Genomic DNA, 12,344 nt, shown 5'->3' on the forward strand with positions numbered 1-12,344 from the left:
CTGCCTACAGAAATACTGTTCTTTTATCGTGTCTCCAATCTCTCATTCCATAAGTCCCAACCTGTAGGAAAGGAGTCTATCCAGCATCCCTTGGAATCAGTCATCACCTCCAGAGAATCTTGCCCCAACCCATTATCCATCCCTAACCCAGCCTGAGTTTGGTACACATACCTTCTCTTCAATTTTATACTTTTACTACATAGTATATACCCATGACCAATGTATCACATTGTTTTACTTAAGTGGTTACATATTGCTGTATCCTCTGACAACTTGCTTTTCATCCAGTGTTATGTTTACAAGCTTTATCCACATTGATATGCTTAGACCTAGTTTATTCAACTGGGAGCCAAGGGCTGTCTGATCTTGAAGCCCTAGGAATTGGCGTCAAGCAGGAGCCATTCCTAGATATTCCTATAGTGTGTGCTACAACTTGCCATGGGCTTCTGAATTGCAAGGTTTTGGTGTGAACAGAAATTTTCAATTCACTTGGGCAAATACCTAGGAGTGGGATTGCTGATTGTATTGTAAATATATTTAACGTATGATTAATGTATGGTTAATGTATGATTAATGTATGGTTAATGTATGCATAAGAAACCACCAAAGCTCACTCAAGAAGAAATAAATAGTACTATATCTATTTTTTAAATTGAATTTGTAATGGAGACCTTCCAACAAAGAAAGCTTCATGCCCACATGGTTTCATTGGTGAATTCTATCAGACAATTAAGAAAAAAATCATATCAATTCTACACAACCTTTTCAAGAAAATAAAACAGGAGGGAAACTTCCCAAGTCACTGTATGAGGTCAGATTTATGCTGATACCAAAAACAGAAAAAGAATTTACAAGAAAAGAAAACCATGGACCAATATGCAACACGAACATAGATGCAAAATTCCTCAACAAAATATTAGCAAATTTAATCCAGCAATATATTAAAAGGATACTAAATGGAGTTTATCCCAGGAATACAAGGCTGGTTCAACACTGGAAAATCAGCGTGTGTAATTTGTCAACAATCCATAGATCTGTACACCACGAAGAGTTAATTTTACTGTATAAAATTATTTAGAGGGCTTCCCTGGTGGCACAGTGGTTGGGAGTCCGCCTGCCGATGCAGGGGACGCGGGTTCGTGCCCCAGTCCGGGAAGATCCCACATGCCGCGGAGTGGCTGGGCCCGTGAGCCATGGCCGCTGAGCCTGCGCATCCGGAGCCTGTGCTCCGCAACGGGAGAGGCCACAGCGGTGAGAGGCCTGCGTACCGCCAAAAAAAAAAAATTATTTAGAAATCACCCAGAATGTCAGGGGAATCCAAGATGAAATGCACACTGTGACAAATAAATTTGTTTACAAATGGATGGTTGAACCACACTGAAACTGGTGAAGAAAACAGGAGCTAAGACAGTGTATATTGACTAGATACTGTAAGACTAAAGAAAAAAGAACTGTACATAAACTGTGCTCTGGTTGGCAGACTTGTTTCTCAAACAGATACAAGCTCTGAATTCTGAAACCATTTTACATGTCTGGTAGAGTTGAACAAATAAGTAAATGTATTGGAGATAATGACAGAGACAGGTTTTTCACTGACTGAGAATGAAGTTACCGAAAAAGCAAGGGGGGATTGCAAGAAAGAACACTGTGGTGCTGGACTGCAGTTAGAAATATCAGTATGAACTCATGTGTTAAAGTATCAATATGTACCCAGACAGACAGAAAATAGATGTGTATATATGCATGTTTAGAATTCCCTAGCTCTGTCTGCTGAGAGGGCCTAGAAGCACCTCAGTAGCAATGAGCTCACCCAGCACCCAGAACTTGGTTTCTAAATACTCTTCTCTAATACAAGGAACCAGGGGTCCCTGGGGAAGACTGTCCAGGGCTGGGACTGAGAATACACAGATGAGCTGGCAGAGCCAGAAAATAACAAAGACAAAAAAAAAAAGAAAAATACTGCATGGTGTCCTCCCCAAAACCCATAATCTCAGTCCATTTACGAAAAAAATTTAGACAAATCTAAATTGAGGGACATTCCACAAAATATCTGGCCAGTACCTACTGGAAGAAACTAATGAGACAGGAAGACTACATGCCATGTGAGATCCAGGTTGGATCCTGGAACCAAAAATGGACCTTAGTGCAAAACTAGGGAAATCTGAATATAGTCTGCAGTTTAGTTAACAGTGTTGCACCTATATTAATTTCTTTGTTTTGATAAACACACCAAATTATGTAATATGTTAATATTGGGGATCTGACGAAGGACTCTCTGTACTATTTTTGCAACTCTTCTGTAAGTCTAAAATTATTTCAAAATAAAATGTCTTTTTTAAACCACAAATGGAAACCACCACACATATTGGAACAGCTAAAATAAGAACATTAGCAATACCAAGTGCTGGTAGAACTTGAACTTGAGTTCTCATCCATTGCTGATGGGAATGCAAAATGGCATAAGCATTATGGGAAAGAGTGCAGTTTCTGATCTGGTCATAGGTAAGTGGAACATACACTTACCTTTGACCCAGCAATCCCACACATAGGTATTTACCCTAGAAAAGTGAAAACTTAGGTTCACACGAATCTTTATTTGAATATTTATAGCCACTTTATTCATAATGGCCCCAAACTGGAAATCACCCAAATCTCCTTCAACAAGGTAAGCAAACTGGTCCATCCAGACAATGGAATATCACTCAGCAGAAAACCAGGAACAAACTACTGTTACATACAGCAACATGGACCAAAGAAACCAGACTCAAAAGGCTACATACAGTACGATTCCAGTTATATGACCCTCTAACAGGCAAAATTCTAGGAGTGGACAGTAGATCGGTGGTTTCCAGACGCTGGGATTTGTGGAGGGGTTAACTACAGGGGATATTTTTGGGGTGGTGAGACTTCATCATGATTGTGGTGGTAGTTACACGACTTTATGCATTTGTCAAAATTCAACACTATACACCAAAAATATGTAAATTAGGGCCTTCCCTGGTGGCGCAGTGGTTGAGAGTCTGCCTGCCGATGCAGGGGACACAGGTTCGTGCCCCAGTTCGGGAAGATCCCACATGCCGCGGAGCGGCTGGGCCCTTGAGCCACGGCCGCTGAGCCTGCACGTCCAGAGCCTGTGCTCCGCAACGGGAGAGTTCACAGCAGTGAGAGGCCCGCGTAACGCAAAAAATATATATATATATATATGTAAATTATTGTTTAGTTATATGCAAATTATTATTTAATTAAATATTAAAGTTTAGTTTAGGCTAGTATATATAAAGTCAGAGCCCTCTTGACACCTCATTCCAGTCTCCTCCCCAACTTTTCAGAGGTAAACACTGAAATGAATTTCATATCTACCCTTCTGACCCCTAACAAAAAGGTTTTTTACATACCTATGTGTGTACCATAGAAAATATACCACGTGAGTCTGGGTTTGTTTTTTAAGCATCATAAACACTACCACATTGCATGCATCTTCTTTCCTCTGGTTTGGTTTGGTTTGATTTGGTTTTGTCCCTTCAGAAGGTCTCTCGAGTCATTCAGGAGATGATGCTGATGTGTCGCCAGGGTCACAACGGGACACTGTGGGATTCGCCCACCCAGCCCTCCCTGTTTTCCTCCGGGTGACAGCATCTCACCCAGGAAAGCCCTGAGGCCCAACTCTGGCTCACAAAGCTCGGCCCAAGATTTCGAAACTGCGGAAACTCTACCCTTGAGCTGGTGGGGCAGCGGAATGTCCGTCTAGAGCTGCTAGCAACCAACTCCCCTCCCATCTGGAATGGAGGCAACCCCAAGGGAAGCAGAACCAAGGGATGGAGAATGAGCAGGTCCTGAAGCATTTTGGAGAGCCTAGGCCACCCAACCAGAAGCCAGCGCCACCCAGGGACTTCCCTGGGTCAGGACCCAACCAAGTTCTCTTTTTCTTCACTGGAAGGAGTCCTAAGGAGCACGCAGGGAACCAGGTGCTGGGCTCCCACCCGACAGGTCGCCTCCCTTCCCGCCAGGGCTTCGGTCCTCTGAGCTGCCACACAGGATGCCCTCATGCCCTCCGTCCCATGTGCCTTGACACTGTCTCCTTCGACTGGACCCGCCTCCAAAAGACACTGATGAAAATACCAGGAAACAACACCCAGCCAGCAGCACACGCTTGGTTTACACCCACTTTATCTGTCAGAATCCACTGGCCCCTTTGCTACCTACATTTGCATGTTCTGTTCCATCATGTTGCTTGTTTAGCATTTGGGTGGTGGATGTAGTTTGAAAGAATTATACTATTATTTCTAAATTGTTAGCAAAATTATAGACTATAAGATGCAACAATAAACGTGGTGGGTTGTGAATATAAAATCCAGCATTCTCTCAAAATTACTGGGAGAAGTTGTACGTGTTTATGTAGATAATAAATTGTTACACACTAATTACAAATTTGTTCATTTTAGAACGTAAAGAAATAATACAGGTCGCATAATTACAGATCTCTTCACTTGTTTACCTCCAATCTCATTTTGAAGTGCTGTGATCTAGAATAAACTCTTAGCTCTATAATGATATTTGACAAACTTAGAAAACGTGGTCTAGAAATCCTTGCTTGATGAATACGTTTATATAATTATATTCTGTTCTATAAGTCATGGTGATTCAAAGAAAATTCTTTACTGTCATGCATTAAAAAGAGCTTTGGGACTCATTGAAAGAGGGAAATCAGAGGTGCACCTCCACCATGAAACTGCTCAGCCTGGCCTTCTCCAGGGCTTGATTTTCATAGGTATGGACTTACTGAGTCACTGGCCTGGCAGCCATCCCAGGGTGGCCTCCATCTCTGAGGCCACCCTTAGCTATGTGCCCTTGGGGCTGACCCGAGGAAGTTCTGCTGAGGAATTCATCAGCAGAGTCGCTCCCTGGAGCATCAACTGGCCTCCAGAACCCTCCTTAAAGCAAGGTTCCCACGCTCCTGGATGCAACTCAGTCCCAGGTACACACAGGTATGCCAGGTAATCTGATGCACATAGCAGAGGAAGCACAGCTAGTGGCTGACTTGGTACCGTTTTACTGTTTAAAGTACAAGCAACAAGGTCCTACTGTATAGCACAGGAAACTATATTCAATGTCCTGTAATAAACCATAATGGAAAAGCATATAAAAAACAAGAATGCATATACATGTATAATGGAATCGCTTTGCTATACAGCAGAAATTAACACAACATTGTAAATCAACTATACTTCAATTAAAAATAAAATAAGATAAATAAAACAAAATAAATAACTGATTGCAACAGCCTTCTAAGAAGCCACTCTCTGTTCAGAGGGAAGTGATGGAGGATCTCAGGGGCACAGACCGGTGAGGAACAAAAACATCAAGGCTGCAAACCAGTCCACACTAATTCTTACACCTGCCCTTTCCTCCCCAGCTAAATGCCCCTCCAGCCTGAATTAGCCCCCCACCCAGACCTTCCAACCTCATGTTACAGCTCCCAGAACACAGAGTAAATAAATAATTCTGCGCCTAGTAGATACTTCATGTTTGCTGAGTTTAAGTGAAATTTTGATGAGTTTTTGTATTAAAATATAATCTAATTAATTATAAGAAATATAATGTGGTGTGAAATGTTTTTTTCTGTATCTGTATTAGTTACCTATTAAGTTAAATAATAAAATCTTATAATTTGTACAAATACACTCGACAGTACAGTTTGATTGATAAAAATAACCACATGATTGAGCAGAGCTGGGGTAAGAGAAATTCATGACTGATTTTGTCTCCCCCAGCTGAGAACCCAGCACAGTGGAGACCCAGCCCTGGGCCCTTCCCTGACAGTCAGGCTTCTTCCCCAGAGGCTGTCAGCGGGTTCATCCCCAAGGCTGAGGCCGCCAGATGATCATTAAATGTGAAACCCTTCCCAGGAAGCAGCTAATGGGGTGTGCACATCTCTGTCCTCCTGGCCCAGGTGAACCCCTATCTGGAGCCCCTTAAGCTGGAATTACACAGGAGGTAGAAATAGGGGGTGATAACACAGCCCCCAGATGGAGGCCTGGCCCGCCATGAGGACACAGGCAATAGGAAGGAAGAGTGAAATCCGCATGGAGCTGGTGGGGCAGACTGGGGTAAAGATCCAGATGGCTGCTAACACGACTTTGATTATTTTAATATTTTAATTGAGATTAACTCTCGTGCAGTAAAATACTTACATCTTAAGTGTACAATTAAATGAGTTTTGAGTCTTTCAGGATCAAGTACGAGGTGGGAGAGTTCATTCTTGGTGGTTCCGTACGCCACAGTCAAAGGAGGAATTGGGCCCACAGGGGGCTGGGGAGGTGGCCCGAACCCACCAGCCGACCTAGCCCCCGGGTCCAGACTTAGGGCCCTTGGTGCCCTGACTCGGATCCCTGGTTTCAAGTTTGCTCAACACGGGAGCATCCCCCTCTAAGTCAGAAGAAACACCTCTGGGATTAGATTCACGGAGGATTTCAAGCTCTAACCCTGGCCCTTGATTTAACTTGGAGGGACATCCAAATTGTCTCTTCTACTTGCTGTACCCATGAAGAGAAGCAAAAGATTCTCTTTTTCTGAGGCAGCCCAGGAATTCTGGCAGGGACACGCTGACCAGCTCACCAGGGACCAATCCAACATTTATGATGTGGGTGGGGACACAGTCCCAAATCAGGAGCCCACTTGGGATTATAATCCCCTAGGGGGAAAAGGGCCAAGAATCACAAGGTCCAGTGCCTATTAGAAGGAATGAGAAAGTGTATTTGGAAGCCAGTCAACTATGAAAAGGTCAAGGAAGTTACCCATGAGGAAGAAAAAACCCATTCTCTTTCAGGGACAGCTTGTGGAAGGCTGTTAGAAAATCTACTAACAGAGACCTCTCCACTCCCAAGGGTCAATCCCTGCTGGGACAACACTTTACCAGTCAGTCTGCCCCTGATATTAGGCAAAAACTCCAAAAGTTACAATTAGGCCCTCAAACCCCTATGTCACAACTCCTAGAGGTAGCCTTTGGGATATCTAATCATCACAATAAACTGAGGAGGAGGAAAGAACTCAACATGAAAAAAGGCAGGCCAAGGTTCAAGCTAAACTGATAGCCATTGCTGTCAGCCATGCCTTGTAACCTCAGAGCAACCCAAAGGGTGAAAGAAGGTTCAGCCATCAGTCTGGAGATGAGACCAACAAGGCGGAATGTTTCATATGCAACAACTGGCCATTGGGCCCATGAGTACCAGAAGGAGACCCCTGGGCCAAGCCCAGTCTGCAAACAGACCGGTCGTTGGAGATGGGAATGCCCGCGGTCCCCAAGGGGTAGGGGGGCTCCTGCTCTTGAGATGGCCATGCTGGAAGACTGAGGCAGCCCAGGGATTCTGGCAGCTCCTCCCATGAGATGTCTGTCTCCATCGAGGAGCCCCAGTGGTCCTTGATGTAGCAGGTAGGAAGATCAATTTTTTAAATTGATACAGGAGCCATTTACTCTGTCCTGGTTTCTCAGGCTGGGCCTCTTTCCTCTAAAAGCTGCACAGTGACGGGTGTCGATGGAAAGCCTCGCACCCAGTACTTTACTGGGCCTCCCACTTGCCAATTTGAGCAGCATTTGATATTACATGGCTTTTTAGTTGGGCCTGAGTGTCCTACCCCACTACTGGGGAGAGATCTTCTGGGCTCTCTCAAGGCCATATTATGGTTAGGAGGCCCCGAGCAGCCCCTTATCTTGACCCCAGCTAAGGCAGATCAACAAGAAGAGGAAGGGCCTATTCCCAGCCATACTCTACAAGCAGTAGAATAACTACAGTTTGGGACAAAGGAGTCCCTGGGAGGGCCATAAATGCCCAACCGGCGGAAATTAGCCTTAAGCCAGAAGCCACTTACCCTAACAAGAGACAATACCCCATAAGGTTAGAGGAAAGAAGGGGTTACAATCCCTCATAAATAGTTAAGACATGGCCTCTTGGCGCCCTGTCAGTCTCAATGTGATGCCCCTATTCTGCCAGTTAAGCCAAACGTGTGATACAGGATGGTGCAAGACCTGAGCAGTAAAAGACGTCGTGGTCCCTATTCACCCCCTTGTGGCCAATCCTTATAACGTACTAGCCCAAGTCCCTGAAAACGCTAAATGGTTTGCTGTGCTGGACCTCAGGGCTACCTTCTTTTACATCCCAGTTCACCCCCCCTCACAATATCTGTTTGCCTTCAAGTGGGCTAATTCCCACTCGGGCCAGATGAAAGAATACATCCAGACAGTACTACCACAGGGGTTTTGGGACAACCCACCTTTGTTCAACCAGGCCCTAGGAAAGGAACTAAGGGAAATATGCCTAAAAGAAAGGGCTATTCTACAGTATGCGGAGGATACATTATTATGTAGCCCTACCATGGAAGCCTCAGAGGAGAACATCATTGAAGTTCTTAATTTCCTTGGGGCCCAGGGTTACAGGGTCCCCCAGAAAAAGGCACAAATCTCAAAGCAACAAGTTAAATACCTGGGTTACATGATAAACTCTGGAAGAAGACAGCTGTCTCAAGATAGAAAACAAACTATATTAGGTCTCGGTGCCCCAAAGACAAAGAAACATCTCCATACCTTTTTAGACATGGCAGCGTTTTGCAGAATCTAGATCCCAGGATTTGGGCTAATGGCTAAGCCCCTATATGAAACCACTAAAAGCCCCGATACAGAACCATTACTTCGGACTGGGGAACAGGAAAAGGCTCTTAATAGTATCAAACAGGTCCTCGCTAATGCTCCTGCTCCAGGTCTCCCCGATTTTAAAAAGCCATTCATTTTGTACATGGCTGAAAAGCAGGGGACAGCTCTGGGAGCCCTAATACAGAAGCTACGTTATTTTTCCAAACAACTAGATTCTGTGGCCCGAGGTCGGCCTGGCTGCCTTTGGGCAGTAGCTGCCACCACTTTATTAGTGGAAGAACCTAACAAGCTTACCTTTGGACAGTCACTGGAAGTCTGGACACCCTCCCCCCATCAAGTTCCAAGGTATTCTAGAGATCAAAGGTCACCACTGGCTAACTGGGGGCTGCTTTCCTAAGCGCCAGGCTTTACTTCTTGACTCCCTAGAGGTAACCCTCAAAACTTGCCACACCCGGAAAAGGGAACCCTCTTACACTCTTGGTGGGAATGTAAATTAGCACAGCCACTGTGGAGAACAGTATGGAAATTCCTCAAAAATCTCGAGTTCCCATAGGATCCAGCAATCCCACTCCTGCGTATACCCAGACAAAACTATAATTCAAAAAGATACATGCACTCCTGTGTTCATAGCAGCACTAATTACATTAGCCAAGACATGGAAACACCATGGAATGTACTCAACCATTAAAAAGAATGAAATAATGCCATTTGCAGCAACATGGATAGACCTAGAGGTACTAAGCAAAGTAAACCAGAAAGAAAAGACAAATACCATATGATATCACTTATATGTGGAATCTAAAATACAACACAAATGAACGTATCTGTGAAACAAAACAGACTCTCAGACACAGAGAACAGACATGCTGTTGCCTGGGGGAGGGAAGGTTTGGGAGTTTAGGATTAGCAGATGCAAACTATTATATATAGAATGGATAAACAACAAGGTCCTACTGTACAGCACAGGGAACTATTCAATATCCTGTGATAAACCATAATGAAAAAGAATATATATATATATGTGTAACTGAGTCACTTTGCTGTATAACAGAAATTAAACACAACATTGTGAATCAACTATACTTCAATAAAATTTTTTCAAAGATTGCCACAATAAGTAAATAAATAAATGTTTTGATAAATACATACCCCTACCAAGATAAAGAGCACTGCCATCACCCCAAAAAGTTTTTTTTGGTGCCCCTTCTCAGTCAATCCCTTCACCATATAGGCAACTATTAATCTACTGTCCCTATGATTAACTGGCACTTTCTCAAGTTTTATGTAAATAGAATCGTAAATTCTGTACTGTTTTACTCTGCCCAATGTGAGGTTTCATACACATGGATGTAAGTGTCAGAAGTCCATTCCTTTTGGTTACTCTGTAGAAGTCCATGGCCTGGATATGCCGCAGTTTATCTCCTGTGACAGACAGCTGGGCTGGTCCCAGCTTTTGTTACTGTGCTTAGAGCATCTGTGAACATTTGTGTGCAAGTCTTCTTGTGGATATTGTTTTAATTTCTCTTGCTAAATACTAATTTTTCTTGGATAAATACTTGGATTGTTGATAACCTGGCTTCTCAAATTCTGATAAGATGACATAATTTCTACTGTTCTGCTAACCCCACTGGGCCCTTCCTCTGCCAAAAATTATTTTGTTACTCATATGTATTACAGATATCTCTTTCTGGTTTGTAAGTTATCTTTTTTTTCCCCTTAAGATTAAATTTATCATTCAATACCCCTATTTGCACAACCCAGAATCTGCCCAAAAATCTAACAAAATGTTGAAGGGACTATAAGCAAACTGTAAGAGAGTCAGGCAACAGGGCTGCTTAAAAAAGACACATCCAGGGGTTTCCGTGGTGCTGCAGTGGTTAAGAATCCGCCTGTCAATGCAGGGGACACGGGTTCGAGTCCTGGTCCGGGAAGATCCCACATGTCGCGGAGCAAATAAGCCCGTGCGCCACAACTAGTGAACTTGCGCTCTAAAGCCTGAGAGCCACAACTACTGAAGCCCGCGTGCCACAACTACTGAAGCCCGCTCGCCTAGAGTCTGTGCTCTGCAACAAAGAGAAGCCACTGCAATGAGAAGCCTGTGCACCGCAATGAAGAGTAGCCCCGGTTGCCGCAGCTAGGGAAAGCCCACGTGCAGCAATGAAGACCCAATGCAGCCAAAAATAAATAAATAAATAAATCTATTTTTTTTTTAAAAAAGACTGTAAAAAGCCACATCCAAATATCAAGGGCATTCCTACACAGCAGGAGTACAGGAATTTTAAAATAATAGGAAAATTATCCCACTCACCATACCTAGAAATAAACCCAGCAAGAAATAATACAAGACCTAGATTAGGAACAGTGTAAACTGACCAAAGGACTTGAAAGAGGACATAAATAAATGAAAAGACAAAAGACTCTGTAACAAAGTTCAAAGGCAAATGACAGAATGAGAGATAAATATTGATTGCATCTCCAAAAGGCAAGGGATTCTTATCTAATGTAAATTCTGCCTGCAAATCAAATAAGAAAAGCAAACAACACAACCGTAATACTGAGCAAAGGACATGGACAGGCAATTCACAGAAGGAATGCAAATGGCCAATAAACATAGAAGGATGTCCAACTCCACTTGGAAGCACGGGAAATATGGGTTAAAACAACGAGGTGGCATTTTAAAAAGCTATTCCTGATATTGGCAGACTCCAGGGCTGGCAGGTATGGAGGAGTAGGTTTTCCAGAACAGCTGGAAGAGGGGAAAAACGTGTGGCCTATCCACAGTACCATCAGCAATCCTCTCTCAACTTTGTCTTAGAAAAACTCATATGCTCAAAGAAACCTGTGTGAGGCGAGTAACATCCCAGGTTTGTCCATGGTGGTGAGATGCAGAGAAAACCCCAGACCACCACAACGCCCACCAACAAGGGAGGGGTCCTTTGGTTCATGCAACAGCCACAGCCAAGCCAGGAACACAGGAGAATATAAAGAATTTAGGGGCACGCACCTGGAAAGACTTGCAAGATGAAGTTGTTGATCATTGATGTGAAAAACACATGTACGTGAGATTTATCCCAGGAATGCAAGGTTGGTTTAACATCTGAAAATGAATTCATGTAATATATCACATCAATAGAATAAAAAAACAAAAACCACATAATTATCTCAACAGATGCAGAAAAAGCATTTGACAAAATCCAACACCATTTCATGATACATACACTCAACAAACTAGGAATAGAAGAGAACTTCTTCAGCCTCATAAAAGGCATCTATGAAAAATCCACAGCTAACCTCATACTTAACGGTGAAAGACTGGATGCTTTGCCCCTAAGATGAGAAAAAGACAAAGATGTGTGCTATCATCACTTCTATTCAATATTGTACTGGAGAGACTTTCCTGGTGGTGCAGTGGTTAAGAATCAGCCTGCCAATGCAGGGGACATGGGTTCTGAGCCCTGGTCTGGGAAGATCCCACATGCCACATAGCAACTAAGCCCATGCACCACGACTACTGAGCCTGTGCTCTGGAGCCCGCGAGCCACAACTACTGAATGTCATGCACCTAGAGCCCATGCTCCCCGACAAGAGAAGGCACCACAATGAGAAGCCCACAAACCACAACGAAGAGTAGCCCCCACTCGCCGCAACTAGAGAAAGCCCGCATGCAGCAACAAAGACCCAAAGTAGCCAAAAATAAATA

Source organism: Grampus griseus (genome assembly GCF_964374135.1).
Source record: "Grampus griseus genome assembly, chromosome: 19".
Classification (NCBI taxonomy): domain Eukaryota; kingdom Metazoa; phylum Chordata; class Mammalia; order Artiodactyla; family Delphinidae; genus Grampus; species Grampus griseus.